Below are 7,018 nucleotides of genomic sequence, written 5' to 3' on the forward strand. Positions count from 1 at the left end.
GCCGGCATAAGCTTTGTTCTTATTTAATAAAGATTAGGATCTGCTGCCTCCAGCCCTCTCTTTTTGCTCCTCTGTCAGGCCTGTGGGGGCTCAGTCTGCAATGACATGTTTGATGTCGGGCTATGGAAGTTTAAATGCGGGACAGAAGCTGGCCAGACTCAGGCATTCACTTCCTGGAGAATTCTCTGCTTCTAGCCCTGGCTCTGCGGACCACGTCCCTGCTGCCAGCTTCTCCTGATCTTAGTGGCAAGGCTGCCCTCCACGACAGAGGTCAACTGCCTCTCTCACAAGGGAAAAGGGGAAGGGGATGGGACAGAGAACTTTGGAGCCGTTGTGTGGGATCACTCCAAGGTCTCTAGCATCTTGCCAGCTGGCTCAAAGAACTGCAGAGGTCTCCATCTGATAGATTTAGAGAGAGAGGGAGTGTATGGGGGGATGAGGGAAGCAGAGAAAAGCGGAGAAGATCTAACAAAAAGAAGTACAGGCCATATGCCTTACACAGGGCAAACACTTATACCAGCATTTGAGGATGAGGGCAGGTAGTGGATCTTCTATCCCACACATACATTATAAGCTGCTCTCTAATCAGAAAAATAAGAGTGTTCCCCCCACCCCCAAAATGAATCAGCTTTAGGAAAAAATGGGTTTAAAACATTCACAAGATAGTTCTAGGAGCCTCTAAATTAAGTCACTGAAGTTCTATGAGCTTCGCTAAGCCCTAGTTTCACTGACCGCAGCCGTCAGGCATTTCTAAAGACCAACTTCAGAGCATGGCTGGGGGGGCAGAGGGGTCAAAGGAAGGGAAGAACTTGGCTGCATCTCATTAGTTTGTCCAGCAGCCCACTTTGGAACAGGGGAGGATTTTATGTTGCCAGAACTGTACAAACCCAAAGCAGATCCTTGCTGGTTCCCTAACCTTAACCACACACACGCAAACCAGCTTAAAGGATGGAACTCCCTATAAGCTCCTTTAGATATGCACCTCAACAACTACAAGACAAATAACAAACCTTCAACCTGGCTCTTGACAGCTGAACTGCAAACATTTAGGAACTACACTAACTGATGGCTGGTCAGATTAGAAGGAAGTTATTGTAAAGGTGAACATTAATTCATGGCTGGCTAGGTCACTACTTCAAGTCAGGTGAGGGCTGTCCAATTAGACAGTGTGAGCCCAGTACCTAGGGAGAGCATGCCCCCACCACAGCTGGCACCAACTGTGGACTAAATGGCCCACGGAAGTCAAATCCCGCCCCCCATCAAAGCTGGTGATACCAAGGAAGAGCCTGATGCACATTAGGCTGGTGTGGGGAAAACGCTGGTGCCAAAACTTCGCTGTTACAAAATAGAGACTATTTGTCCCTGGACAGTTGGTCAGACACATTACACCAAGTTGAAATGCACGTTCAGGTACATCAACCATAGGCCTTCTAATTTACTTTCTTAGCTACTGGCTAGCTATATAACCTTTTTCCAGCTGTTCATTGTTCTGTGTCTAAAGTTACCTAACTCTCAAAAGTGACAATAGTGATCTACTTCCTCACAAAGATGATGTGGTTTAAGCAGAAGTTGTTCCATACTAGGAACAATATAAATTTCATGCAGATATTGTGCTGCTGACCTGGATTTGTGTATGTCTTGGAGTTCTTATTTGTGTTTTTTTCACTTTAAAAAACAGATATAAATGTTCACCTCTAAGCAGCCTCAGCATGCTTATTAGTACAGTGATTTTTGCATATGAGTATATCTATATAAAGGGCTGGGTAACTTTACAGCCAATGACATTTATAGCTTTGTAAACTAAGATAAAGCTAATAGACCTCATGCTTCAGGGCATAGACTGTTTGTCTGCAGGGGTCAGGAAGAAATTCTTCCAGCCTGCCTCCCTTCCCTTCCCTCCCCCCAAAACAGCCTTACACAATTGGCCAGACTGGGTATAATCTGGGTTTGATTTTTATTTTCTGCCTTCTTCTGAAGAAACCAATATTTCTTCAGAATATTTTTTTTTCAGAAAATTTTTGTTTCCTGCCTTCTGAATAAACCAGCTTTAAACTAGATACGAGACTTGATAGATCACTCTAGCATAAAATTTCCTATTTTCCTATGCTAATGCTTCTATTACACCCAGAAACATTTAAGACATTAGTATTCAAACAGTCCCATTTTAAATAAATTCACTCTCATAAATTTTTGCATTACTGTTGTGTTTTTCTCTTCTGGCTATTTGAGAGAGAGTTTTACTAGTAGGCTAGTTGGTGGAAAAATCAAATTTCAAAGCCACATATGAATGTATGCATGGAAATCAAATTTTTAATTTATGTCTACCAGTTTTCATGCCAGGCACTGCACACTTATCCAATTAAAGAACAGAAACTGTACCATGTGAATTATCTGACCAATCAAACTAATCAGCATATTTCAAAAATCAAATGTGTTCAGAGGAATGTTCATGATTCAGTTAAGTAAAAATTATGCCAATACTGATTGAATGGTTTAAAATCAGGAATGCATCCAAGAACATTTTAATAGGGATATTAAATGAGCATGAAAAAAAGCCCAGTGACTTAAAGAAAAAGCTAAATCTCTCATTTGCTCTAAATACAAATTATTCATTCAGATTTAGTGCTAAAGACAGTTCCTTCTTGCAATGGGAGAAACTGGGCTTCCTTTATAAGCTTTTTTCATGACTTAAAAAAGAGTGACTCTCTCTGGGTGAAATAAATCACAGCAAAATAAAATCCAGTGTTTTTTTTCTTTACATCCCACTGATTTGCTCAGTGCCATGGAACAAAGGTTGGGGGTGGGGTGGGGAGAGAACCCTTAATAAAGATAAAATCTAGTTCTGATGTCTATAAAAACCAAACCCAGATTCCCACTTACTTAGATGTGAGCTCCAGAGATGGGAGAATGGAGAATGGAGTTATTTATTAATAGAAGGGCATTTCAATATAGATCTAAGGAGGTGATACCGGCCAAATGGAGCCATTTAAAGGACTAATCCTCAATAGGTTCTGTCCAGCCAACCCAGACGTCTCCACCCACAATATGTCCAGGAGATGATTGCTTTTAATCACCAAAAACATGGCCCAGGGTGCAAACTGTCTGTGACTTGCTTCAGCTCCCTACAGAAAGTTGCCACAATCTGACCACGCTCCCCAAGAACCTGTATTTTTTTTTTAAATCTGGGAGCCAGATCCCTTTCACTTAGTGATTCCTGAGGCCCAAAGAGGCATAAAACAGTGAGCAGGAATTTCACCTGCAGCCTCTTCTCAGTTGGCTTCCTGCCTGGCATGGAGAACCACTGTAATACACACATGGGCTGGTTTCTTGATTGTCCTGGCACTGTGGATCAGCATTTCTATGCCTGCAAGAGGAGGAGAAAAATGTGTATGAGGGAGGGAAGAGAAGAGGGATTTGGTAAGATATTACATCTTGATGCAGGCAGTTGCAAGGTGCAGATCAAGTATGGCTGTATAACTTGACAGTTCTCAGATGGTAACATAACACACTGCAAACCCCAGGAAGGGCAACTGTTTCATTTCATACTAACTTAGAAATAGCAGTGGTGTACAATGCTTCCATTGCACCTAGGTGGGGCTCTTGTCCCAATCAGATGCAAATTTGGGCCCCTCCAACAACTTGCCAAAAATCTCTAATTAGCACCTTTGCCCTCTCTTGGCATGGCTCCCTGCTGCAGCCCAAATTTTCTTCTCAGTCTGGAGGAACTCATTAGCCATGCAAATAAAATGTGCTCCAGCAGAGTGACAGCCAATTCCACCACCCTCTCTGCCACCAAGTGAATGACAATTCATTGGGTGTCTTCAGGGAACCCAGCAGGGGGAAAGCTGCAGAGGCTGCCGCGTTGCCGTATGTGGCAATCAAGCTTTCCCACCGCCACTGGACCCAAGGGAGCGCTTCCGCTCCTGTTGTCTTGAGCGTCGTCTCTCCACATTGTTAATCTCCTCTTGCTGTGCTCCCAAGCTCAGATCATCCCTGGGGAGTCCTGTGAAAACACGCTCAAGTCCTAGCTGCGCCCCCTCCGCTCTCTTCCTCCCCGCAAAAGGGAAGGGGGAAATACGTGTTTCCTTAATTGATTTTGGTGCAAAGGCAAGCAGCCACAGCGCTGTCAAATTAATTAGTTCCAGATCCATTTGCAGTTATGAGCCACATAAGATTAGTGGCCGTCACATTTCAGTTCTAGGGAAGCAGAGGTGGAAAGAAGATTTTAAAAGCCTTTTCTGACTTGTCCTTAAAAAATAAAGGGCCCTGGGTGCCAGCTGTCCGCTTTCTACAGCCACTGTTCATTCTCACAGCACAAATAGGCTGGAACGCACACTGCCAAAGAGTGCCGGACTGTAACACATACCCAAGGAACCCAGAGCTAGCCTTTCACTTTTCACAGGGCCACATATAAGGACTGAAGAGGGCTCATGTTTCTTTCAGGTCCTTTCCCATTACCACTGTAGCAAAAGGTGCCTGTGATATAACCTCCCCTTCCTCTCTCTTGCTGTAGAACAGGTTAAAGGTACAGCACTCTGCTCCTTGCTTTGAGGTGTGAAGCCAGTTCTCCAGATGCACCAGCCTGCCTGAGGAATGACACCTCTGGAGACACTGGGCCTCTTTATCCCTCTCGGCCCCCCTCATCAGAAAGGGAATGCAGATTCAAGGCTCAGGGAAGTGCTTTGAAGGCCCCATGTGGTGGCTCATAGGGGCTCAGATCCTTGATTAGATGGGAATGCCTGCTGCAACCTGATAACAAACCAGTATCTGAACAGGAGGCTCTAGCAAATGCTAGCAAATATGAGGAGTGTCTATTGTTTCAAGAGATATTAACATGCACACACACAGAGCACACACACACACTCACACACACACACACACACACACACACAGAGCACACTTATAAATGCTTACATCTGTACACAGATATGCATGCATTAAGCTATACAGTGAATTATATATGTGCACATACCTCCACAAATATATATTCAAATTTGTTTCTTTCTCTGTTACCCACTTTTCATCTTCTCTTGTCACTTAACTGTTATGTAGGCCAGAGCTTCAGAATGGAATCTATACAAATGGCAGTTATAATTGTCATCTAAAGCAGAGAGGTGGAGACTGTGAGCTCTAAGCATTTAAGGTTAAATTTGCAAATGATTTCCTGGGTCTGATGGGAAACAGGGGTTCAGTGATTTCAACAAATCAAAATATTCTTAAAGATATTTAAGATGCTAGGTTGTATCATAAACTCTAGCAGATGGTGGGACCATTGTATTCTGCCTGTTCTTGACTCTATCACATTGTCATTAAATCACAGCATGTGCAGTTGCATTTACACAATACACCAAAACATATGCAGTTGTGCATAGATCCAGTTCTACACACACACAGATTATCAGAGCCTTGTGGGGAGCACAGGCAGAGGTAACACATGGCTTGCCCCTACTTCTTCCCTGCCACCTACATATTGGCTTACTTGAACTAACTTAGCCTCTTGGTGGCCCCCAGTGGCCTGGGACCCAGAGCCCTGGCGTGTTTATTTGCAAAACCAGCTCTGCAGATTGCAGACATTAAACACCGCCCCCCCCCCCCCCACCCAGGGACCAATCCAGCAAAAAAAACACTACATCAGTTACCCCGCCCCCCCCCCCCCCCTCCAAGGGTAGAATTTACATAAAAACAAATTAAAGTGATTTAAAAAAAAAAGTAAAATGGCCTTTCTCCCCACCCTGATTCTTTATGCAAAAGACTCCCTATGACGAATGAGTCTAGAAAGCTATACCAGACATGCCCCAATGCCTTATTAATAGGACACACTTATAAAACATCTTCAATGCAAAATTGCTTTGCTACCTAATGTATGTACAAAGGATCACTAAGAGGCAGCCACCTCTGAGATACAGTGTGACCACTGGCACAGCATGCCTGTATTCATGGAAGCTGCCTTGATCTTGGATCCTCTATAGAGGAAACATTTTAAACAAGGATCCCCTGGAAGTCTACCCACCCCACTTCTTGCAGGGAAATGCTGTGGGCAATTTTGGGCTGCAGAAAGGCGGCTTAAATGTACATTTGCAGACCTGGCTCCCAGTACTTTTGTTGCACTCAGAAACTGAACCTCGTACTTAGAGATACAGGTTCTCACAAATGTCAGATCTCTGCGTGCCATTGCAGTACATGCATACCCACGTTAGATACACGTGTGGATGAACGTCTAGCACTGGCCTTCAGAAAAGCTGGTTCTGAACATCCAGGCAGAGGAAACAGGACCTGGATTTTTATTGTGAATGATTCAGAGGCTCCCATAGAGTAAGGTGCCAGAAGCCTTCCACTTGGCATCCTGGTTTCTCCCACTTTTCACCCCCAATTCTCCTGACTGTGACTGCCAGCTTCCACCCTAAGAGGTCTCCATTCTGATGCCAAGCAGTGCCTCCTTTTCTCAGCTATGCCATCCCTTGCTCTTGTTGTCTTGGTCAGCCATAACCAGCCAACAGGGGAATCTTTGACATTGGACAGTATCAGGATGACTCTTTCCATCAAGCAGGCTGGCTTTTCAATTGCTTATCTTTCCTGTAAGAGAAGAAAATACAACAGGTCCCAACAGTGTTTCCCCAAGAGAAGTCAGATTGTTCTTGTAAGAAAGGATGTTTGCCTCTCAGGTGAGCTCTGAACTCTGAGCCTCTTCAGACCCTGAGGGCCAGTGAGAGCGGGAAGGGACCAGCAGCAACCCCATGGGTAACTCTCCCCCTGTCACTGCAATGCCCAGTAAATATAGTACTCATATGAACAGCTCTCCTTATCCTCCTCATGGTAGAAGTGAAGTCAGACTGATCAGACAAGCTGCAGCTGGGAATAAGGCAGGACCTGAAGGGGCATTTTTGCTTTCTGAGGAAGGCTATGGGTTCATTTGAATGGGGGCCTCATGCCACATCTGCAGGTCAAAAGCACTAAAGCTGACCATGCAGCTGACTCACCTGGTCACTGCGAGCAACTCCTTTAATGTCTCAATTTCCCT

The sequence above is a fragment of the Alligator sinensis genome, unplaced genomic scaffold, assembly GCF_000455745.1.
Source record: "Alligator sinensis unplaced genomic scaffold, ASM45574v1 scaffold839_1, whole genome shotgun sequence".
Lineage (NCBI taxonomy): Eukaryota > Metazoa > Chordata > Crocodylia > Alligatoridae > Alligator > Alligator sinensis.